Source organism: Arvicanthis niloticus, chromosome 3 (genome assembly GCF_011762505.2).
Source record: "Arvicanthis niloticus isolate mArvNil1 chromosome 3, mArvNil1.pat.X, whole genome shotgun sequence".
Lineage (NCBI taxonomy): Eukaryota > Metazoa > Chordata > Mammalia > Rodentia > Muridae > Arvicanthis > Arvicanthis niloticus.
In genome coordinates, this window is record NC_047660.1 from 58152828 (window position 1) to 58178261 (window position 25434).

General features: G+C 43.2%; 1 long non-coding RNA gene and 1 pseudogene across 1 annotated transcript; one reads left to right on the forward strand and one right to left on the reverse strand.

Annotated features, from left to right (window-relative positions):
- Positions 1-530: 530 nt before the first annotated feature.
- Positions 531-25326, reverse strand: LOC117705276 (uncharacterized). Its single transcript, XR_004606421.2, has 3 exons — positions 25005-25326; positions 13413-13883; positions 531-854 (listed from the first exon to the last, which is right to left on the reverse strand). It is a non-coding gene; the product is annotated as an uncharacterized LOC117705276 (long non-coding RNA).
- Positions 17544-18193, forward strand: LOC117705275 (high mobility group protein B1 pseudogene; annotated as a pseudogene).
- Positions 25327-25434: the final 108 nt, after the last annotated feature.

The following is a 25434-nucleotide window of genomic DNA, read 5'->3' on the forward strand; positions in this document are numbered from 1 at the left end:
TGTGCAGGCCCATGTGTGCATTTACAATTGGAATTGATTTTTCCCCACTTCTCTGAACTATCGTGCTAGATGGGGTGCCTGTCAGCAACACTGGTGATTCTGTGGTCAGGGCAGTGGCTGGGGCAGTACTCTTCAATCACTGAACATGGGAAGACAACAGTCACCTCTCCCAAAAATGTTTGCACATTAACAGGGGATTTTAATTCTGCTACTGTGTGGAACATGGGGCTCATATTTTGGAAGGTTTTCTGCCCAGTTGTCTCTGAAACCACACTGTAGAGGGGTTATTTTTAAGTAACAGTTAAAGGAAGAGACGGAAAAGAAGACCCAGTGAGATCGAACAGTACCCACTGTCAATTTGAGCACTCCGTGCATACCATACCCTTCTATTCAATCTCAAAACTCTCTCTCTAGGAACAACTTATCAAGCAACTCAAGGCCCAAGCAACTCACGGCCTAACCGTGTATTCACATTTACAGCCAACAAGAGAGAAAGTCACACATTTCAGGTTTGGTATAAAGAAAAGTGTGGCAACAATCAGAACCATTCTCATTTTTAATTACGATCACCCAGTACATTTCAAACCCTCCACAGCTGCATCGTCATATTTAATAACCAGAAAGCCCTGTGAGGAGGCGCTATCATCCATGGTCATAGCTAAGGCTTGGCATCCAGGAAGGGTGAGTGTGAAGAAGCCTGGAGCCTGGAGTTGGTCAGTGTCTCTTGTTACATTGCGTTTCTTCTTTGAAGTGACACTCTGCTTAGGTTGATGGAAGCCATAGTCAGTGTTCTCTGGAGATAGTGTTCTCTAGGGACAGTGTTCTCCAGGGACAGCAGTATCTAAAGTTCTCACCTAAGGGATATAAGGACAATTTAAATTTCCAACAACACAGCACTTTTAGAGCCTGCCTGGATGTAGACAGCATGAAGCCCTTACACATGCATTAGAAAACAGGTCTGCAGTTTATGCTGAGGCTTGGCCTGATGCTATGTCCTGTAATGCTAAGTGTTGGGAGTGCAGAGAGGATTTAAAAACCACCACTTCACACATCCCTGAGGGCTGGCCAGTTGGAGTCAAGAGCAGCCCAGATGAAACATGGTAAGTAATAACTTGGGGTTATCGATAGGAAATAAATTTTAATACCATAGAAGTTAGATATCACCCAAAAGATTCTCTAACATATAACAAGGACACATACTCCACTATGTTCATAGCAGCCTTATTTATAATAGCCAGAAGCTGGAAAGAACCCAGATGTCCTTCAACAGAGGAATGGATACAGAAAATGTGGTACATTTACGCAATGGAGTGTTACTCAGCTATTAAAAACAATGAATCCATGAAATTCTTAGGCAAATGGATGGAACCATAAAATATCATCCTGAGTGAGGTAACCTAATCACAAAAGAACACACATAGTATGTACTCACTGATACGTGGATTAGCCCAAAAGCTTGGAATACCCATGATACAATTCACAGACCACATGAAGCTCAAGAAGAAGGAAGACTATGGGTGCTTTGGTCATTCTTTGAAAGGGGAACAAAATACTCACGGGAGCAAATATGGAGACAAAGTGTGGAGCAGAGACTGAAGGAAAGGCCATCCAGAGACTGCCTCACCTGGGGATCCATCCCATATACAATCACCAAACCCAGACACTATTGTGTGGATGCCAAGAAGTGCATGCTGATGGGAGCCTGATATAGCTCTCTCCTGAGAGGTTCTGCCGGAGCCTGACAAATACAGAGGTGGATGCTTGCAACCAACCACTGGACTGAACACAGGGTCCCCAATGGAGGAGTTAGAGAAAGGACTGAAGGAACTGAAGGGTTTTGCAACCCCATAGGAACAACAACAATATCAACCAATCAGACTCCCCAGAGCTCCCAGGGACTAAACCACCAACAAAGGACTACACATGGAGGGACCCATGGCTCCAGCCACATATATAGCAGAGGATGGCCTTGTTGGGCATCAATGGGAGAAGAGGCCCTTGGTCCTGTGAAGGCTAGATGCCCCAGTGTAGGGGAATTCGAGGGCAGGGAAGCAGGAGTGAGTAGGGGAACACCCTCTTAGAAGCAGGGGGAGGGGGAGGTGATAGGGAATTTCTGGGAGGAAAACCAGAAAGGAGATAACATTTGAAATGTAAATAAAAAATATACAATAAAAAGAAAAAAAAACAAAAAGAAAATAAAAGGTAGATATCTGCCCAGTGTTAGTGCTAATAAAGGCTTATTATAAATATAAAGGCCATGTGTGTATTTTATCCACGAACTGAATGATTAAAGGTGAGATGGAAGCCCTGGATTGAGATTAAAAGTTTATGTCTTAAAAGAAATACTCAGAACTAGAACTGTTTGGGATCTGGGTTTTTTCCAATTTTGTAATATTTGTGCACATATAATGAGTTACTTTGGGGTGAGACCTGAGTTTAGATAGGAAATTTGTGATTTGGATACATCTGATACACATTAGCATAAAAGGTAACTTTACACATGATTTTTAGCACACCTTCCTCTGACTATGATCTGTAATGTTCCATTCAAGATCTTGAAAAGAAAGGAATTTTGAGCATTTTATTTAAGATTTTATACCTTTGTGATTTGATATCATCAACTTATTTTAAATATAGAGGATAAATACAAAATAGAATTTACAAAATAGAGATGAATGAAGGGGACTAGTTTTTGTCATCTTTTTAAATTTCTTGCTTATGAGATTTTTACTGTTGGTGTGGGGGAGGCTTCTTTTTATGCCTGGGGATCAAGCCAAGGGCCTTACGGTAAACAAATCCCTGCTGCTAAGCTACACCCTCATCCCAGCTACAGAGTTTTCCAAATAATATACCAATGTGTGATTTATACAATTTCTAAACATCTGGGGTTGTCAAGAAGCAGATCAAGGGTTCTGTGTCTTCCTATCCTATTGTCACATCCTGTCCTGTGTCTTCCTATCCTATTGTCACTGTAACTTGGAACAGGAAATTGTGGAAACCACACACCCAGAAATACAGACCCGAGGAATAGCAGATCTGGGGAAGAGGGGAACACACAGCTGAGGGTCTAGACAGAGTATCATGTGCTGCTTCAGAGCACTTACAGACATTGGTGGCATCCACTAGAGAAGAAGCCAGGCAGAAATAGGTCAAAGAGGGTTTTTTTTTGTTTTTGTTTTTGTTTTTTTGAGGAAAAACTGGGGATGAACCCATAAAACCCAGGATGGCTGGGTCTTTCACTGTCATTGGCTCAAACAGAAGCGCCCACCATTCACTCACTTCCAGAGCCATTTCTCTGCAGGCTCTAAATGCTTACATTATATAGTTATAAGACGATTATGAGTTAGTTATCTATTGTCTCACTAGTGATTAAAAGTATATTTTATTCAAAACTCACTCAAAAAGAAATCTATCGTTGTCCACTATTTTCTTAATTATTATAAATTAACTATTGACTAATTTACACAAAGAACCCATCAACAAAAAAATTATTCAGAGAAAGAGAATGTAGCTCAGATTTTGTTTCTTTGGTTAATTCATAGGACTCCTCAGAGATGCCCTAAATATTTCTTTCTGCTTTTTGCACATGGCTGGTGTTAAGCCCCTTATCTGTGACTGGCTGGGTAGGCTGATAATTTGGTTCAGTGGTACAGCTTGTGAGTGGGGTCCCTGCAGCCCGTCTGGGGATAGCAGTGTCCAGAAAACGCTGTTTGTGAGCATTGAGTTCAACTTGACCTTAATGACCAACTATATGGCTAATGTTTTCATGTCTACATAAGCAACAGCTGCAATGACACAACTCTTTAGAAAGATTTTTTTAAAACATGAATGTTAGTCCCTTCATTTTCAATATTTAAAACTAAGAAGAAACAACTAGCAACTAGGCATAGTTGAATCAACCAGTTGACTGGCCCAGAGTGTCTCGTCTATCACTGGAGAATCTACCTCATAATCACAATGGGCTAAGGAGCTGTAGTCTCTGTAGTTTCACATACTTCAGGCTTCCTTAAGGGATTGTCAGGAAACACCTGGGATTTGCTTTAAAAAATGCCTAGTAAGAGCTTCCTTTTCTGAGCCAGGGAAGAGAGGAGGGAAGGATGTAAAAGCTGGAGGAGGGGAAGAGGTGAATGGGAGGAGTGCAGTGGCCAAAACATCAAGGCTTCACTCAGGAATTCACTGTGCCTACCTACACAAGGTCAGGCCAACAAAGTCGCATTCCAGAAGGAAGCAGTGACTGAGCCAGAGGTGGTAGCCCATGCCTTTTATCCCAGAACTCAGGAGGTAGGGACAGTCAGAACTCTGTTTCTAGCCACCATGATCTACTTGAGTTCCAACCCAGCCAAGACTACACAGTGAGATGCTGTGTTAAAACAAAATAAAACAAAAACAAAGGAAAGTAAAAGAAAGAAAAAAAGAAGTACTTACTGGACTTGTTGTGTTTTAAAAAGAAAATTGAAGAAGGACAGGAAGGTGAGGAGAGAACACTCTGGGTTAGGAATGTCCGCGGGGAATGAGAAGGGGAGCTGGGAATGGCTATGACCAAGATACATTGTATATATTATATACATTGTATACATGTGTGAAACTATCAAAGCAAAGTTTAACTAGATGATTCTCTGAGTGTTTGTATCTTCTTCTAGTGACCCTCCTGGTCAATAGGCTAAAGAAAGGTCAGTTGTTGTCTCTCTGAGTTTAGAAAGAACAGGATCTCTAAGTAGCCTAATCAAACAAACAAACAAAATAAAAACAAAAAACCTTGCCCCTCACTGGCTGTAGCATTCTGGAGAGTTGATAGGCACCAAGAAAGCTGGCCCCAAGCATATAAGCAAGGAAGAACTAACTATTCACTCAATATCCAAGGAAGAAGGTGAAACTTTTCTGGTCATGATGACAACATACTTGACAGAAGCTACTGAAGGGAGGGTCTATTGTGGTTCATGGATTCAGACAGGCAAGGCTGGAGTATGTGGGAGCTCCCGTGGCACCAGACCAAGAAGCAGGAAACTCTGGTGGGAACCAGCAACAGATAAAGATTTCAGGGCCTAAGTGTAGCACCCCACTTCTTGCTGGGCCACCCATCCTAGAGGTCCCATAACTTCCCCAAACAGCCCCACCAGCTGAGGCCAGGTATCCAAACACGAGAGGCAATGGTGAGTACTGAGCATTTAAACTGCAACTCACTGTTCTGACAAGTTGCCACGAGGCTGGTGGACAGACACTCGACTGTGTGGAATCACGGGTTCAACTCAACATAATCATCAGGATGATTTTTCTCACAATGAGGAAAATCCCTGATTGATGTCTGCAGCACGACAAAGGGCAACACTGAGATTCAAAGCAAGCAGGGCCAGCTTGGCTTACACAGTTCCATGATGCTCTGTTTCCCCTTACAGAGGTAGAAGGTACTTACAGGGAGTTTGTGTCGCACTGTTTAGATGTGGCTGTTTCTAAGGCAAAGAGGAGACATGGGGACAGGGCAGGTCCCACATTCCTCTTTCCTGGCCACATTCAGGGCAATGGCTCTGAGCCTGGAACAATACAAGGTGAAGCCACAGTGCCCAGGCAATAAGGAACAGAGACCCAGAAAGACAAATGTCACATGTGTTCACTCACATGAAGGATGTAGAGTTAAGAATTATATACATGGAAGCAGAAAGGGATCAGAGAGGGAGGGGGACAAGAAAAGATACGGCACAAGTGGCTATGGTAAGCTTTCATGGAAAATGCCATGATGAAACATAATTATCTATAATAAATCTATAGTAATAAAATTATTTGATAAAAAAATAGAGGGCAAGACTGACTTCACACAATGCTACTACAAGGGCCCCTGCTGTTGCCCCCATCCACACGCTACAAGTAGCTTTGGGCTCAAGGGCTCCACTGGGGCTTAGGAATGACATCTTGCCCAGGACACCAGCTGCAGAGGCATGGCACAGACTCTAGGGCCAAGGGACTCAAGTGGAAAGAACATGAACAAACTTATCCCTGAGCCCTCGTGAGTTATCCCTGCCCCAAGCATACCCAGAAATAGCTGAGAGAAAAATTAAAGCAGATGACGGAGGAAGAGAGTTGGGGGTCCTGTCACACAAGAGAAGGTTTAGAGCCAGAAAAACATGGGGTGCACACCAATTACCCCTACTTTTACTCATGAACTTCTGAGACCTAGGACACATGGAATAATCTCTAAGTCACTGGCCCAGCCTTGCCTCCAGCCAGCACCGGGCACTGCTACTTGAACATGGCTTGAAGCCTGAATGACCTCTATGCCTGTCCCTCACCGGGCATGCTGGGTTGGCAGGTTGTCTTGGCTCTTGCCCGCCCACCTGCTCCTCCCTATCTGTACCTGTTTTCCAGCTACTTGGACTGCGGATCTGCCTGCTATCCCAAGGACTCTGCTCCTCCGTCTGCAGATTTGTTATTTCCATTTTTGGGAGCATATACTCATGTATTTGGTTTTAGTATCTGGTTCCTGGCACAGAGCACCTAAAACCCTTGAATCTTGCTGAGTAATAGGAGAGCGTATTTAGTTATTCACAGGGCTCCTTTGGACCTGTGCACTGAGAGTGCAGAGGTGACTCTCAGCGACCTCAAGATGGGGAAGAGTGGCCAGTGGAACAGATCATGCTTTTAAGCACCCCTTTCCTCCCCATCCATAAGAAATCTCAAGGCAAGACAGACAGACAGACAGACAGACACACACACACACAGAGAGAGAGAGAGAGAGAGAGAGAGAGAGAGAGAGAGAGACGGAGATTGAATTCACACACCAATGACCAATGACTATGTTATTTCAACGTAATGAAAGTTTAATACAAACTCCAAGGCGATGGAGCTGAGGAAGCTTGTAACTGTGAGTGCATCAAGGTGCTGGAAGGGGGTGGTGCTTGGGGGGGGGCAGGAAAGACTCAGGCCACCACCCTCACAACACTATATCCTCTGTGTTTCTTTCAGTTTAGTGTTCCTGGAGTATATAGAACATATAAGATCCTTATAATAAGGCAAAATCCTAGGAAGAATGCTTTCCTCAGGGGTAAGTTGCTTCTGAAAACCAGATTTAGGGACCTTCTTAGGCATTCTCTGAATTGCAGTTGGTTAGGCAGAAGTGTAGGTTATCTGGGTGTCCTATCCATTGATAGCTGACATCTCAGGTCAGTACAGTCTCATTTGGACTAAGGCTTTAATGTTCAGGGTTTAGGCTAAGTCTGGGTAGCTAGTGTCTAAAACTGAAGTGTGGGCCACCCAATGGATATGAAAATTACTGTTGTTTCTGGGGAAACCACTACAACTTTTATAATAACCCAGTACTGGTATTCTTTTTAGATGTAGTCAGTATTCTGATCTCTTTGAAGAGACTGACAAGTGGGCCAGCCCACAGCCACTGGGCCAGCATCTCCAACATTCAACCTGCTGGCCAGATCTACCATAACTCCTTGTCTGGAGTGTTACATCTTGTGATTGGCTCTCCAACATCTAACAACTCTGCCCCTCAACAGATCAGCTACAGGGACACTTTGAGAATGGTTTCCTTCTCTATTACAGGACCCAGGGCTTGGTCACTGGAACATTCTTCTCCACACAGCTTATGACTAAATCTCTCCTTGCTTTCAATGCCTGCTCAGCTGTCACCTCCTCTGATCACCAGTGTGTCCTTGCCCTGACCATGCTATTTAAAACTGTGGCTCTTGGTTCCACTGAGCCGCCGCAGGTGTCCCTGTTTCCCTGCTTTGCTTTTGTCCCATCATACCATACACTGCATAATGTATTACCTTTTCTTCTGCTGTTTTGCCCAATGTCCTTCTTTGCTTTCTATCAATGTAGTGAATACCACGACCAAAAGCAACTTAGGAAGGTGAGGATTTATATGACTTACGTGTCCTCATCACAGTCCATCACTGAAGGAAGTCAGGGCAGGAACTCAAGCAGGAGCGAAGGTAGGAACTATGGGAAATGCTGCCTAGTGTTCTTGCTCCCATGGCTTGTCTAGCCTACTTTCTTTCTTCAACCTAGGGACACTTGCCCAGTTGTGTCAGCAACCATAGTCAACTGGGTTCTCCCACAGCAATCAATCATCAATTAATCAATCAATCAATCAAGAAAAGACCCCACAGATAAGCCTCCAAGTCAGTCTGGTGGAGACAATTCCTCAAACAAGGTTTCCTCTTCCCAAGTGTCTCTAGTTTGTGATAAACTGACAAAACCCAAAAAAACCAACCAGCACATGCTGCTAATATGTAAGGTTCATAAAAGCTGGTGTCTGTATCAGTTGTATTCCTGTGTCTAATCCATGGCCTTGGTGCATAACAAGTCCTTAATATCAGCTGTATCTCCATTCTTCTCCCATCTGCCCAATAGCATTCTCTTAGTTCCTTCCAATCCTCTTCGCTTATGCCTCCAACTTCCTCAGCCCACCCAACAGACACCTTCCCTCCTATGCCAGCCTCTCTATTCCCCGTAGCCATTTGAATTTGAGACTACTGCCATCAGGGTTCTCAAAAGGACTCAGAGACCCCCAAAGCTGGGTATCAGGACAAACAGCATCTGGAAACACCCTCCATATGTAACAGCAAAATAAATAAATAAATAAATAAATAAATAAATAAATAAATGGTAAGATAAAGATGAGGAGAGCCAACTGTCTCACAAAATCTAGTGACTGTCAACTGCTCTGCTTGCCAGCTGTTGTGTGTTTATATGTGTTGTTAGTACATATGATTTTCTACTTCACCAAGGCATCACCAAATTAACTTAGGAATCTCCTTAACGAGGTGCTATTACAACTGGCCTGGCAACAGTGAAACACTTTGTGAGTGAAATTCCCAACTTCCTAAAACAGAAGAACAGAATTCCAAAGTTTTTCCGTTCAAATGATTTAAGTAAATCTTTAATAATCAAGGCCTGTTTGAAATTACTGCTTTAATAAAATAAAGAGTATATTTTCAATGGTCTGTATTAAGTTTAACACAAGAATTGTGCTTGAATTTATCAGTCAGCAATACTATAGCAAAGTGTCTGAAGTTACTTTTAAGGGCTGAAGAGACAGCCCAGTGGTTAAGAGCCATCTCAACCTTTCAGAGGACCTGAGTTCAGTTCCTACCATTCACATGCTATGACTCATAACCAGCAGTCATTCAGGGAACCCAGCATCCTCTTCTGGCTTCTGTGGGTACCTGTACTCACATGTGCATACACAGAATTAAGAAATAAAATAAACCTTTAAAATTAAATTATGAGTTAACCTAGAACAGATGTATAAGTAAAAGATGAATTGCTGAATACACGCTAACTACACAGACATCAAGACAGCAAAGAAACCAGAGATGATGTATTTGTCATTTTCAGGTTTCATGTTTTCTTTCCCCCTTCTCTTTCTTAATATTTGTCTGACATACATATGCTGTATACAGTTAACAGGGTAGTTACTTGAGATGGTAGCTAGGCTTTTTAGTGTTATAAGATGCCTGCTGAAAAGTCTCCAAAATTTCTTTGCAACTCGCAACCTTCGAGTTGTGCTATGTAATCTCTAAATAAAAGACACTGCTGGCAAACCAATTACTACATACGGGTTTATGTGGTATTAGCTCATTTTTATATTGCATAGAGATGCCAGCTTTATCTTAGTCTATTGAGAAATATGAAACCTTGTACCATGAATCAGGATGCCTGGAAAAACTGTGAGATAGTGTCAGAAGAAAATTGGAAAAATTTCTCTACTGTGCTGGCTAATAGCAGGCAATTCACACTGTGTACATCCTATGTTGTTAAAAATAATAGTAAAGGATTGTCAGGGAGCAGTGAACAGCTCGCTCCACAAGGTGCTTGCCATGCAAACATAAGGGCCTGAGTTTGATCTTCAGAACCCATGTAAAAAGTTAGATATAGCAGTGCCCATCTATAATCCCAGATCTGAATCCCTAGTGCATGATGGGAAGCCAGCATTGCCTACTCAGCACACCCTGGACCAAAGAGAGACTATGTCTCAAAAGAAACAAGGTGGATGACTCCTCAAGAGTAATGACTGAAGTTCACTTCTAGCCTCCACATGCCTGTGCTCATGCACGAATGCACGCATGCACACACACAAAAACATACAAGCGTGTGCATGCACACAATGAAAGGATTATCAGTTGTTATAATTTGAGGCTGAAGTGACGGATCAGCAGTTAAGAGAATGCACTGCTGTTTCAGACAACCTGAGTTCAGTTCCCAGCAGCCCTGTTGGACAGCTTACAACTGCCTGTGAGACTGGAGTTAGAAATGATTGTGAACCACTATGTGGAGGCTGGGAACTGAGCTTAAGTCCTCTGAAAGAGAAGTGTGTGCTTTTAAGTATAGGGCCCTTCTCTCCAGCCTCTGGAGTTTATTTGTTTGTTTGTTTGTTTGTTGCATATAACTGTTTCCTCCTTTTGAATCTTCGTTACTTTGGTTCAGTAGACAGGTAAGAGTTTCATCACCGTAAACGAAGATTCCGTTTGGTCAAGTGCTCAAAGCTTTTTACGCTTTTGAGATTTTGGTTTTTTCCTTCTCCAAATTAGATTCTAAATGAATCTAGATCTCAGATTGACCTTGAGATTTCCCAGGAGGCAAAGCAATCCTCCAGATTTGTTCTCTGCCTAATGAAACAAGTGTTCATTATTACAAGACTAATAAAGTTATTATTTTAGTGACTAATAAAGTCATTATTATAAGGCTAGTAAAGGTTTACTTAGCACGTTGAATAGAGTACAACACAGTACTAAATCTTGTGAAAAGCTCCTATCTTTCTCTAGGCTATGTTCATACGGGGAGGTAATACTGATTTCACAACTACTGCAGAAGTTCTACCATACACCTGGAAAACTTCTTTTCCACAACACATGCTGGCATCGTGCTATTCATCTCAGTTCTGGTTCTTATTTGCAGATCTTAGGATCTACAGAAATAGTATTATCCTCTTGCTACAGGATCTCTGCTCTTTAACCACAGCAGCTCAAGTCTCCTGCCACTAACTCATACTTGCTCATGTGCTCCAATTATTCCTGAAAAACTCCACACTCAGTCCCTCAGCCTCCTCCTGCATCCCTGCCCTCTGCTCCAGGCAGTGAGCACGACAGACACCGGTGTCTACTCCATCTCCAGAGACATATGAATAGGAACTCCACGGGCTCCGTGGTGCCCTGACTCCATCACCTGAAGAAGCTTCTAACACATCTAGAAATTTTACCCACTACCCTCCAGACTCAAAAATTAGTTTTGTAATTTGTCCCAAAGATCTTTGTCTTTCTTTTGATGTTCTAGAAACTCCTTCACTAAATGCCTTGAACCATGAAGTCTGGACAGATGCTTTCACTGGTCTGCAATGAACATGAGGATGGGATGAGGAATAGACGAGGAGAAGACTGTCTCAGATTTCTTTTAATAAGGGGAGGGATGACAAGATTCTCCTTAACTAATTTCCAGTCCATCTCTTCCTCTATTTAACCTGGTCCTGTCTCCAGCCTGTCTGGCCCAGCTGCAGCAAGCATCCCACTGAGTCAGCTTAGAATCTACCCTTGTCACCCAAACCATGTGATCATTCTGTCAGATCCAGTTTAGCAAAAATCCTCCTTCCTTTTGCCTATGTCTTCTTAGCAATTTTTCCTACTGCCTCTGTTAGTATTCACCTCGAGCCTGAACACCAGCAGAGACATGAGGGACCTACAGGGAGCAGACTGAATGAAGCTGTCAGTGGATGTGCTATTGCATGTGCAGACACATGTATATGCTCACATGCATGTGTGTGTTGCTGGTTAGTGACATTTTAGTTTTACTGAAGTAAGAATTCAAAAGTACCTACAGCCCATATAATGCCATCCTCAGAAAAAGGACACTCAATTTTAACTCATATTTCCTTTTAGATATGAATAGAATTTACCAACCATGATAGTGATGGCAAAAGAAACTACGTTGCTAGGCCTCATCGTGATGATTCCTAGTTAGTCAGGACCAGCTACTGGTTCTGTATAATTGCTGCAAATGAAATTTCTTAAAACAAATGGGCCAACTGTTAAGTTAAACAACATCAGTTCACTTTTTATTTGTAAGAGTATCTACTCCAAAATTAAGGGAGTGGGTACCACTATGGAAGTACTTGAGAAGGTTTGTTTTTTTTTTTTTAAATCTATAGGATGCTGCAAAGAGCTATAAGTGATGAAAGTTATGCACACGCCTCAGTAACAGTAAAGGACTTAATTTCAGGTGACTTCTCATAGTTGTAGCCAATACAGAAGACAATTGAATATTCCAGCTGTTTGATGGCACCCATGTGCATTCATACACTGTAAGAACACATAAATGTAACGGCTCAAGATACAATCCCAGCCCTGCGGGAGGGGACAAGCCCAAGGTCAGCCTGGAGTGCAAAGGAAGAATCAGTCCCATCCATAGTCCTGACAACGCTAGGGAGCCCTACTCCCGGAAAAGAAACGGTGCTCCCATGGAACGTGTACTTCTCCACAACTGGTATAGAAAAACTACGTTGTTTGCTGTTTGTTTTTTTTTTTTAAATTAATTTAGTATTTCAAGTGTGGAAAATAAAATTTTAAAAGGTTTTTAGTCTGCTGATATCGTTAGGCTAAGATGTCAAGTCTTCCTTGTCCTCATGGCACTGAAATTTCAATTTTTGCACATGTTACTTTACTACACCATTCAAATACAAGTATCGCACTGATCCAGTTGTGGTGTCACGTGCCTTTAATCCCAGCACTCTGGAGGCAGAGCAGGAGGATCTCTGAGTTTGGGTCCAGCCTGCTCTACAGGGCATGTACCAGGACAGCCAGGACTACACAGAGAAATCTGTCACACACACACACACACACACACACACACACACACCAAAAGAATACCACTCTGTTATATAACTAGAATAAAAGCATGTTTATATGTATTTGCACACACACACACACACACACACACACACACACACACACACACACTAATCATCAAAAAAAGAAGCTATCAACATGAGGAGGAGGACATGGAAGGGGTTCAAGGGAGGGTAGCTGGAAGGGTCTGGAGGGAGGGAAAGGAGGGAAAAAGCAATGTAATTCTACTTCAATTTAAAACATTCAAAAAGAAGAAGGGCCCAGATAAATTTCAATAGCAATAAATAAACATAATTTTTGAATAAGTCCTAAGCTTGTAAGATCAGGCATATACCTTATAAAATAGCAACCGTGGGGACAGCAAGGTGGCTCCGAGAACAAAGGTGCCCTTTACCCTCTACCAAGCTGATAGCCTGAATTTGCTTCCTGGATGACACATGGGAGAAAGAAAGACAACTGACATCTGAAACTATTTCCTCGACCTCCACATCCATATAAACAATATATACATTTAAGTGCACATACATATAAACAAATGAATAAATTCCATTTAAAATGGTAACTATTCACCTAGTCACCTCGGTCTCCATGGTCGCTGGAACAGCTGTCCTGGAGAACCATAGACGGTTCCCGCTTCCTTCTGCTTAAGGCTCCTTTCTGTTCCCTGTGCTTCTTGTTGATGTACGCTCTGAGAGAAGCTCTTCCTAGCTGGTGAAAAGCCAGTCTTCCCCAGCATCTGTCGTCATCTGACATCAGAAAACATTCTCCTTTGTTCCTGTGTTCTGTATGCTACTCTGATCTGATAAGGTTGCCTTTTTAAAGCAAACCAGTATCAGCTGGCTGGAGTTTTTGGCTTTTCCCAGAGGCAACCTTAACGTCTCCTCCTCTCTGGCTCTCCTGTATTCGGCAGAGGGAAGATGCTGCAGAGCTGCTTGGGGAGGGCACTGCCCACCCTCATCTCAGGAGATATAAGATGCTTACTGTTGAGAGCACTTCCCCCAGGTCTGGAGCTACTGGCATCTTGGCTTTACCTCAAGGACCCTGAAAGAAAAAACAAGGTAAAGAAAGGAATAATGTGTGATCCGAGAACGAAATCTGCACAGAAGACAGCCAGGCCCTTAGCTTGAGTGACCTATTAAATATAAAGTATCATCGTGCTGCGCCTCTGCCAGCAGGCATGACATTCTCCTCTGTCCCCAGGCTCCCAACACAACACACATCAACAAACACACTTGTGTTACTGGATACGGAGGCCTCTGAAATAATAACCGTATCTATCGACCTACCTCATGAGCTCGCTTTCCCTGACTTCTTCCTACTGTAAATTCTACTTCCCACACAGTATACCTCCTTGGAGGAACAACATTTTCGAGGTCCAGCCTCAGCACAAGGAGGGTCCTGAGAAAGGCAGGAACGGGGGCAGAGCGGATTCAATAATGGCTTGGGGTCACTGTGAATGCAAGTTCAGGAGTTCTCTGTCCCCTGAGGATTCTCATCATTCTTCCTTCTCCTTTCTGACCAGAGAGCCTGAACCCAGTCTTCTGTTTGTTTTCTTTTTTAAAAAATTGCATCATCAAGGCTTTGATCATTGTTAATAATTTTTTTAATCCTTAAATTTACATAAATTCTGTGAGTCCCAGATCAGTTGTCCCAACCCCTGCTTCCTTAGAGCAGAAACTAAACACACAGCAAAAGCACATTTCTTCATAGGTTTTACACAGCCCGCTCTTCACAGGTGGCTGGGGACAGCTCTTGTGGTTTTCTAGTATAGCAGACAGTGGTCTTGTGTAACTATTGTCACGTAAAAACAGAAAATTACAGACTACTAAAATTAAAATTATTCCTTACAAAGTTTTAAAATTTATGGACGTGAAATGGTTAGCTCTCCCTACTATCTTTCCAGGCATTGCCATCTCCAATCCTTCAAGTAGCCAGGAGAACAAAGGACTAATTTTTTGTATGCTTCTATGTCATCTTTTAATTCTCTAATCTTTGTTTCCTCATCTTAGCAATTCCATGGCCCCATATACTCTTCTAATCCTGTTTATTTCTAGAATATATGCAAGCCTGACTCCTATAAAGTAAACCCACCTATCATTCATTTGTATTTTACAGATTCTCATTTTTTTCTATCCATGCCTCTTCTTCTTGAGACTTTAACCCTCTCCTTGATGTCCCCAAGGTCACCCTGGCAGTTAAGGCAGCAGCCATTGAACCAGAGAGTGCTTGTGTCTCCTCATGATTCCAAATTCAAGGCCAAATCTGGCAATGAACTTTTTCTAGAAAGGACCACATAGGCTTTTATGGCCTGTGTGGTTATGTTGTCTAGATCCTTTCCCATGGCTCTGAAGGCCATGAGGAGGGCCTGTTCCTTGTTCTCCTCAGCCTCATGTCCACCTCCATTCCTTATTCTAAGATCCTCATGGTTCATTTATTATGGCATGATTAATTCTGAGTAATGGGGAGGGGGAGCATATTCCCCAGAAAGAAAGATTAAAAGCAGAGAAGTAAAGACAGCAGACCAGCTTCAGGGCAACAGCAAGCATCAGCACACATGGGGTCATGGGGATCAACAGCCTGGCGATGCTCCAGGGGCAGAAGCTGTGTCACACTTCCCCTTCTGCAGCAAGGCCGGGCCCAGAAAACATTCTTAAAACCCACACCTCAACTTAACACAGACAAAATCTCATGTTTGAAAGACAAATATTAAGGTCAGGAGACCTCTCAGTGAGTCAAGTGCCTGTTGTCCAAGTATGAAGACCGGAGATTGGATACCCAGAACCCTTGAAAAGAGACTTGTGGGAGGCTGCGGATAGTATACGCACAGGTACATACTATGTGCATGCATGTACACACACACACACACACACACACACACACACACCACTTATCGTAGAGACAGAAAGTGTGCCTGTTGGAAGATTTTAAAAACCACTAGTCTTTGAAACAGCCTTGCCTTTTAAATAAAACATGGAAGTGACAAGCTTTTGCAATGATGGATGATAAGTCAGGAGTCTGAAGTTTCTATTTATACATTTGTAATATAATGGTTACAAACTAGTTTATAATTTCAAAGTTTTCTGAGACATGATTACATGTGAGAGCTGTTTGAAGGGAGTGGGATTGGTAATGTGTTTAAGGAAACTTGGAAAATAAGTGACTTTGTTTAAACACATTCCGGGAGGAAGGTGAAGGGCTGGCGGTGTAGAGAATCAGCTCCTGGGCCTTCCGTCTGTGTGTCCGGTGTCCTCACGTGTTACTCATCACAATGACGCTGATGCTGAAACCCAGGGCCTCATGAGTGCTCGCAGGCACTCTACCTCTCGGCGACATCCCAACCTGCCCACACTTCCACAGGACGGACGACATGTCTGCAGGAGTATTCACTTGAGCTCTTCCGAGTCATCGTCTCTGCATGATCGATAAAATCTAGAAAGGGAACTCAAAACTCAGAGCAGACTGTTGTGGATTGGTTCGAATGCTACTCGTGTTAATTTGGCTCCCAAAACTACACGCGAACCCACACGTCTGCATGTAAGACGCCGAGGGTCCCTGCCCCGAGTTGGTTTTGATTGGTAAATAAAGTTGCCAGCAGTCAATGGTTAGGCAGAGGGACAAGGTGAGACTTTTAGGTTCCCAGGCTAGGAACATAGAAGAGAGAATAAAAGGAGAGTCTCCACGCCAGGGAGAAATCAGATCCAGGCTTGAGAGCTGCAGGAAGAAGGGTGTACCAGTCATGTAAGAAGGGAAGAGTGGCCCCAGGGCCCCAAACTGTGTCTAGGGTAGCAAAGACGGAATACAGATTTTAGTAAGTAATAATTAAGGGGTACTAGAGGGGAGGCATTAGCAACATGGAAGTTTGGGAGTGGCCCAGCCATTGAGCTCATTAAGGCATATTAAATATATGGCTGTGTGTGTGTGTGTGTGTGTGTGTGTGTGTGTGTGTGTGTGTGTGTTTCATTCAGGAATCAGGAGCATTGGGGTGGGTGGTGAGGAACTTACACCACCACTACTGGGAAGACTAGAGCAGATTAATCACCAAATGCTACAGCAGACCCATCCATGAAGACAATTTCTCAGTGATTTGATGTAGTTTAATTTTTCACAGGATATTTTGATTGGCATTCATCAAAGCCAATGAGAGCATTTTTCTAAAGCTAGCAGAGAAACAGTGGAGTTTTATTTTTCTTAAATAAAAATGGTTTTGGCAGGGCAGTGGTGGCACATGCCTTTAATCCCAGCACTTGGAAGGCAGAGACAGGCAGATTTCGGAGTTCGAGGCCAGCCTGGTCTACAGAGTGAGTTCCAGGACGGCCAGGTCTACACAGAGAAACCCTGTCTCGAAAAGAAAAAAAAAAAAAGAGGTTTTGTTCCTTAAATGTTTATTTTAAATGCAACCACAAAATAGAGCAGATGCAGGTTTATAACATATACTGAGGTTTCACCCCCACTGCAAAGCCTGTGAAAGGGACAGACTTAGCCCAGCTGTGAGTTCAGAGGGGCCCTTGGGAGCAAGACTGATGTACCCATGATTGACTGCTAGAGCTTTCATCAGAAGACACCGAGAGGCTCCCGCTCTCACAGCCATTGCAGTACATTGAGCTCCATAGAGACAGCGCCGGGGCAATGGGGGCAAGCGAGAGCCGGACGGGGACAAGCGAGAGCCGGTTGGGCACTGGGCGATTCTGTGCCTCACGGAGGAAAATAAACTAAACATGGGCAAAGGAGATCCTAAGAAGCCGAGAGGCAAAATGTCCTCATATGCATTCTTTGTGCAAACCTGCTGGGAGGAGCACAAGAAGAAGCACCCAGATGCTTCTGTCAACTTCTCAGAGTTCTCCAAGTGCTCAGAGAGGTGGAAGACTATGTCTACTAAAGAAAAGGGGAAATTTGAAGATATGGCAAAGGCTGACAAGGCTTGCTATGAAAGAGAAATGAAAACCTACATCCCTCCCAAAGGGGAGACCAAAAAGAAGTTCAAGGACCCCAATGCACCCAAGAGGCCTCCTTCGGCCTTCTTCCCGTTCTGTTCTTAGTACCGCCCAAAAATCAAAGGCGAGCATCCTGGCTTATCCACTGGTGATGTTGCAAAGAAACTAGGAGAGATGTGGAACAACACTGCCGCGGATGACAAGCAGCCCTACGAGAAGAAGGCTGCCGAGCTGAAGGAGAAGTATGAAAAGGATATTGCTGCCTACAGAGCTAAAGGAAAACCTGATGCAGCGAAAAAGGGGGTAGTCAAGGCTGAAAAGAGCAAGAAAAAGAAGAAAGAGGAAGATGATGAGGAGGATGAAGAGAATGAGGAAAAGGAGGAAGAAGAGGAAGACAAAGAAGATGATGAGGATGAATAAGTTGGTTTTAGCGCAGTTTTTTTTCTTGTCTATAAAGCATTTAACCCCTCTGTACACAACTCACTCCTTTTAAAGAAAAATTGAAATGTAAGGCTGTGTAAGATTTGTTTTAAAACTGTACAGTGTCTTTTTTTTGTATAGTAAACACACTACGGAATGTGTCTTTAGATAGCCCTGTCCTGGTGGTATTTTCAATAGCCACTAACCTTGCCTGGTACAGTCTGGGGGTTGTAAGTTGGCATGGAAATTTAAAGCAGGTTTTTGTTGGTGCACAGCACAAATTAGTTATATATGGGAACAGTAGTTTGGTTTTCATTTTTCTTTTCTTTTGGTTTTATTTTTTTTCCCATCTTCAGTTGTCTCTGAAGCAGCTTATACGAAGATAATTGTTGTTCTGTTAATTGAATACCACTCTGTAATTGAAAAAAAAAAAAACCCTGCGGCTGTTTTGTTGACATTCTGAATGCTTCTAAGTAAATACAATTTTTTTTTATTAAAAAAAAAAAAGAAGAAGAAGAAGACACCAAGAGCAGAGAAGACACACACACTCCTGTTCCTGCCACTTGATGGCCTGCTCGGCCTGGGGACTCTGCCAGCAAGAAGCAACAAGGACACATCAAAGTGCTACTTGACCTTCAGCCAGATCTGTGAGGCTCGATAAACCTCTTTTCTTTATAATTTACCCAGGCTGTGGTGTTTTAGTAGCAACAGAAAGTATAAAGCACTCTCGGCACCAACACATGTATTGTGAATGGAAACAGTCCATCTCTATATAGGTAAACGCAGTCCCAGGTGCCACAAACAGAGACCACCTAAAGCTAAAACGAAAGCACACAGATCCAGACTGAACACACATGTCCTCTAAAGACGTTCCTCGCCTGTGGGTTCTTTATTAGAACTGGGAGCAGGACATTTATAAGGAAAACACAGTCTTCGATGATTTCATCCAGAGGGAAGAATGGTTGAAGACTGGGTTAAGTTTTAATTTCCAGAGCTGAGAAATAAGGTTATAGGATTAATCTCAACAAAAATATGAGTGAAGATGGGAAAATAATGAGAGAGGGACAGAGTTGGTTCTAGAAAGATGCTACTGAAGTTGGCAAACTCCGTGGAAACTGATCATAGGAAATGAGAAGTTAGAACCAACGCTGAGAAAGAAAACTGGGCCTGTGCACCAGAGATCCATCACAGAAGAGCCTTCCGGTTCCCCGGGAACATGTCATATGGCCTCTAATGCTCAAAAGAGAGGGAAGCTGCTGGGCCCCATCATTTGGGAAAGAACAAAGCATCACACAACCATCTGGAGCCTTCTCACCACTTGCCAATTCTGCAATCTCTTTGTGCCTAAGTTTCTACATCTGTAAAACACGGCCATGTGCCGTCCACAAACAATGTCTCCATAAAAAACTATTGAACTGTGTCTAAAGGCACCTAGTCGTCTGTTTAACTTCTAGATGCCACTGTCTGTGCTTGTGTACACTGTATCACATGTGCCTATGAAATGGCATGGGATGGTTTCTGTCCACCAATTTACACACTTCCTTCGGGCATAAACAAATGGGGTGCCCTACAGTGTTTGTGAGGAAATGAGGGTGGACACTCCTCCTGGCCAGCTGCCGAATCGGTCATTCATTTGGCTCTGAAGTCTGGAGCTTCTGTCCACTGTTGACATTAGCATCATGTCTATGCCATGCCCTTTGTGCCTTCTCAGCAGAAATATCCTATTTTGGCAACCTGAGCTTTACAGCAAGGCTTGGCACTGTGTGGCTTCATTTGGGGAGCAGGAAGAAAGACATGCCAGTTTCACTCACTAACTGATGCAAAAGTATCTGTGAATTACACCGTTTGAAACAAAGAGCCAGGAGTCCTAGTGTCAGGCACCATCAGTAAACAGTGGGCCCAGATCCCTGGATCCAAGGCTGTGCTTCAGTAGAGGCATGCAGTGTGCAGAGGGTGGACGACAAACGGGGTCTAGGCTGCAACAAAGTGAATAAAAGCAACAAGGTCAAAGCTGACCTCCTAGGAGCTAGAACACAGACACCTGGCTGTTACCAAGGAAACAAGAAGACAGGCCTTCCTATGGGATTGGCACAGAAACATAACTAGAGCCACCTTTGTGTTCTATCCTATAGAGGGTTTCTGTTACATTGCAGAGCCTCTTGAATAGGCTTGAAACACTTGGGACCCAGTGAAGCCAAGGTTGTATGGAGAGGACGTGGGTGGGATGCAGGGGTAGCGTCTCCTGAGGCCCTTCACAATGCTGCCGTGCTGGGCAGCCACAGCTTTCTGCAGCTTAACCTGTCAAAATATCCTCCATGTCCCCAGAAACAGTCAGTTAACCCATTTATAGCAAATATAGGCGTAGCACTGCATCTAGCCCTCTCCTGAGAGCAGGGTCCACATTTATTTGTGGATAAAGCTAAATATCCATAGTGTCAAATAAATTTGTAAGCAATAAACCCTGCTGAGCATGGCAAGAACTTACCTTTGAATGTCTTCAACATAGCAGCAAGAAGCCAAAGGCAGACAGACTTCTAGCCCTCAGCCTTCACTGATCTACCAAGAAAGACTGCCCTATCTTCTCAGATCAGAGCAAAGCATGAGTCAGCAAAGATGAGCAGATCGAAACCGAATCTTTGCAAAATGGAAAAATCCAATGAATTCACTCTATGAATTAACAGAGCAAGAGCTAGCACAGGAGGCCCTTCCTGTGTCACCAGGGTCAGTACTGTGGGCCACATGCTGGAGGGCAGGTCATGGTCACCATGGCCAGATTTGGCCTCATATACCTGGGCAATCAAACACAGAAATAAAATGTGTTTATACCAACACCACAATGAGAAGCTAAAGGTGAAACATACTTAGTGTGTACACAGGCACCAAGAGATTTCCACGGAACTGTCATGAGAATACCTACTTCGGGTTAACTGAGAAAAACACCTAAGTGTTTGCCCTGATGTTCTGAAGCCCTTTGTGTGACCCAGGCCTCTCTTGTTTCTTTTGCTGCCAAATCCTCAAAACTGTCTGACTCCTCTTTGGCTCTGTTTCAGGCTCTTGATCATGGATACAGGAGGCATTCAACAGTGTGAACAATTTAGCTACTTGGCGTACAAATTACACCAATGTGCATAAACTCCCATTCCCAGATCATGAGAAAAAACACCTAGGTTTTTACCTTGATTCAGGTTCAAGTTGATTCTATGATATGTAGAGATGACTGTGATAGGCAGGGTCTTACACTGGCAAAAAACCAAAACAAACCAAAGGGGGGAAAAAAAAAACAAAAAAACCCTGTCTATGTTCACAGATAAAAATTTATAAACATAACACACGAGTGAACAGTATGGCATATGGATAATATCATAAAACTGCTAAAAATAACATTAAAATAAATACGGCTAAAATCTCCCAAATTTGGCAAGAGTTGATACATATCATGTAGCTTTTAGAAGTCACAAGGATTCACTCATTGTTTTAAAAAGTTACCTTGCTGGAGAAACCTACCCTGCATCACCATGCCAGGGGCTTACGTGCCTGTTACCTGATCACTGCGGTGAGGTTGCTGGTCTGTTCTCAGTCTCATTTCAAAAGCAAGAAGCCTGAAGCTCCAAGGGATTAAACGTCAGAATCAGTATGATGAGAAGCCACTTTCCAGCCCAAGTCTGTCTCAGAAAAAACCTACTCAGAGTCTTGGGCTGTTCTTTTCTCATTCTTAGATGCATCTCTGAGGAATTTAATGACTTGAACAAGTATGTCCCCTAGGACTAGAATTTTTCTAAAGCAGTCACCCAGCACAAGCACTTAACAAAAACACTGATAAATAAAAATAAGAGGAGGGGGGTGTTGGTGGGAAGCCAACATAGACCAAATAAAATTTACACACCAAGCTTCAAAATATAACAATTTAATATCCTTATGTGCAAAGCAGCTGTTGTTTAATTCAACAGTTAAATGTTTGATTTTGTAGGATTGTAAGAGTTAGAAAATAAAACTTTATATATATATATGTATGTATGTATTCATGTATGTATGTATGTGTATGTATATATGTATGTATGTATGTATATCTAGTTAAGTTTCAATTGCAGACAGTGAATAATAGTTTAGTATGTGTGTATGTGTGTTATCCAATATTCCCTTTGTTTTACTGGAGAATTCTAACAGTTAAATGTATCGTTGTGTTAAACAATGGGAAACGCTAAACCTACTATTGTGTGGAAATGCCCATAAATCCCAGAGATCTATAATATTCACACGAGCTCTCCTTTCCAGTGTTCAGCAGTTTGATGAAATAACGATGTACATGAAATTTAAACTGCCACTCACGAGGTGCCTGACTGACTTCAAGCTTTCATCTTTCTTGGAGAACTGAAAGGCTATGGATGGCAGAGCCTTTGTGTTCTGTAAGAGACAACAAAAGCAGGATTTTAAAAACACACATCTGTCCGATGCTACACTGCTATAAAGGAACTAAAGGTGGCTCTGTACAAAACTGGCCATCGGTGTGAGCACTCAGACTTCCCATCTCCGTCAATCCAAAGAGCACGACAGCAAGAACCAGAACTTGGGCTGTGGGGTCTGAGAACTTGGCAATATTCAGCAAGAAAAGCTACACTGAGTAGACCCCTCCTTCTCCGTATAAGAATACACTGAGCTTCGACTCCCTTACTCTTGCATCTTGTAGCCTACAGAACAGAGCTACTGAGTCGTTTCTAATTTTGACCACACAAGTGAAAAGTATTTAAGTTGATTATTTCTGACTCAGTGAGCAGAGTCCACAGAGAGCTATCGGATCATATGCTGATCTAAGGAAATTAGAGTCTCTCCCCAAACTTCTTATCTTAGCTGTGAGAGTAAATGGTTTTCTGTTATGCGAAAAGACAAGCCAATAGAGCTAAAGTCACACTTTCTGGTTCCCAGTCCGGTACAATGTCTTCCTCCTAGACACTAAAATCCAGCACATCTGTTAAGTGTAGAGTTTAAGGAAAAATAGCAAAGAGAAAGGAGAAAGACAACGTAGAGATTAAAAATAGTCATAGGGTTGGCAATATCTATAAAGAATGAGTGGCCACCTGGGCTGTCCAAGACCAGAATAGTAACGGGACTTGTTCCGATGTCCAACTTGGCTCATTTGAGCACATTTAACTCTCCTGACTTGGACTCCTGGTGGACATGGCCAGTATAGTCATTGTCACTGCCACCATGATGTGTTCAGGGAAAAATATGCGAGAGGAATCAGCCTCCTTTCCCTCAGAGAACAGCCCTATGGCAGCGAGGAAGTTTTAGTGCTGTTTTCATAGGTCAAAGGTGTAAGAACAGCTTGGTAGAACAGTGAAGAGCATTGAGCTCAAAGCAAGAGCTGTTTAAGATGCACTCAGCCAAAAGCACATTATAAATTCAGTTTTGGGGGGGAGGGAACTAATAAATGAAGCTATTTGGAGTGTTTCATAGATTGTATACATACATACATACATACATACATACATACATTGGATGGATGGATGCATGGATGCATGGATGATAGATGGACAGAAATGAATCAGATATTCTAGCGACACACTGCCTAGTCCAAGCTAGATATCTTCACAAACATTTGGTGTCTCAGTGATACCACCATCATGTGAGCAATGGCCATCAGTGTCTTGGACAGAAGAGAACCTGAGGCACAGAGTGTTAGCGACTTCTAGGGTGCATGAAGGTCCAGTTGAGCTGACATTTGAGCACAGGGCTGCCGAGGGCCAGTCCAGCAGAAAGCAAGGGACTCCTGTAAGCTTTCTTGGTTTTTCAAAAACTGTGACTGCAGTTTTCTTCTAGTGGGAAAAAATGAGTTCAACAGTTCTTACAGCCTTTCTCATAAGATGAGCTCAACAACAGGGAAGCAGGAAGATGGTGTAAAAGGGACATAGACAGTGTCTTCAGAATCATGGGTGGGGTGGGGGGAGGGGAGAGGATAGGGCAGCCAAAAGCCAAGAGCCAAGGATAAAGAAGACAAGGAACCACACAGAATGGGGCTAACTGTCAAAGCAAAGGAAAAAGAGCTGGTTTGTCATCCACAACACTCAGGAGACATGAGAACCTCACACTGTCCTAGTTCTTCTCTGGCTGCCAGTGGGTGCTTTCAAAACTCGTCATAAGACCAAAAAAAAAAAAAAAAAAAAAAAAAGGATCTGATCGTGAATTACTTGCATACTGGTCAGTGCAGAAATCGAGATCGATGTGGGTTTGTGAACAGCTTATGCTTGGAAAACACCTGGAACCAACCCCCATCATGTCTTTGGCTCAAATGGAAGAGACTTTCCCGGTTTCGGAGACACAGCGAGTAAGATTAAAGGTAAAATTGTCAGCATATCAGGCTCGAAGGCAACGCTCTTCACTGACCTTGTTTTAAAAAAACCTCAGGCAAGCAAAAAGGACAGCAGAGTGGGAAAGAACTTTCTAAAATTACAGAAACTCTTTCTAAGAATTTAATTATTTCCTGGAATGAAATGAAATAAGGAGAATGTTTTTCACCACAAGGCTTTCAAGTATCATTATATAAGGTAACTGAGGAACTGAATGGTTAAGAACATGAGATTAAAATTAATTAAGGCGACTACAGATTAAGTAATAAACTCTTCTGAGAATGCCACTGTATAAATACCAATAGTTTGGACCCCACTCTGCATTCCAGCAGCGGGCCCATTGTGACCACTCTCTGCAACTTGGAGTGGAAATTAAAAAGACAGAGCCTGCAGTCAGAGCCCCTCTGAAACTAAGAGGAGGTAGAGCGGGACCCACCCAACCCAAGGATGCCACTGTAGCAACTCCTCACCGGCGCGCTGCTGGGCACTACGTGCCAGAGCTGCTCTATCCTCCCCGAGAGAGAGCAGAGCGTAGATGCAGAGGACCGTGGTCCACTGGTCCACCGTCCGGCCCCAACCAGCAGCAGCTGCAGTGGCAACCGCGCCGCCCCGCTCCAGCAGGGAACAATGCCCGATGCAGCTGTTCCTAGACTAGACGCAGTCCGAAGGACCCTCAGAGTCTCACGGTGGCCATCATCAGCTTGGTCTCCCGGCCTTTGTGTGCCTTTTGTACCAATAGCAAGTCCCAGCGTGACTGCCACTGCATTCAGCGCAGGACCAGGAGAGTGCTGCAGGCACAGCTCCCCCTACCTAGTGGTTTTTTTTTTTTTTTTTTTTTTATTAAAGAGATAGAAGCATATCAGCTTCAGAGAATGCCATAATGCCACAGACCCAGTGTTG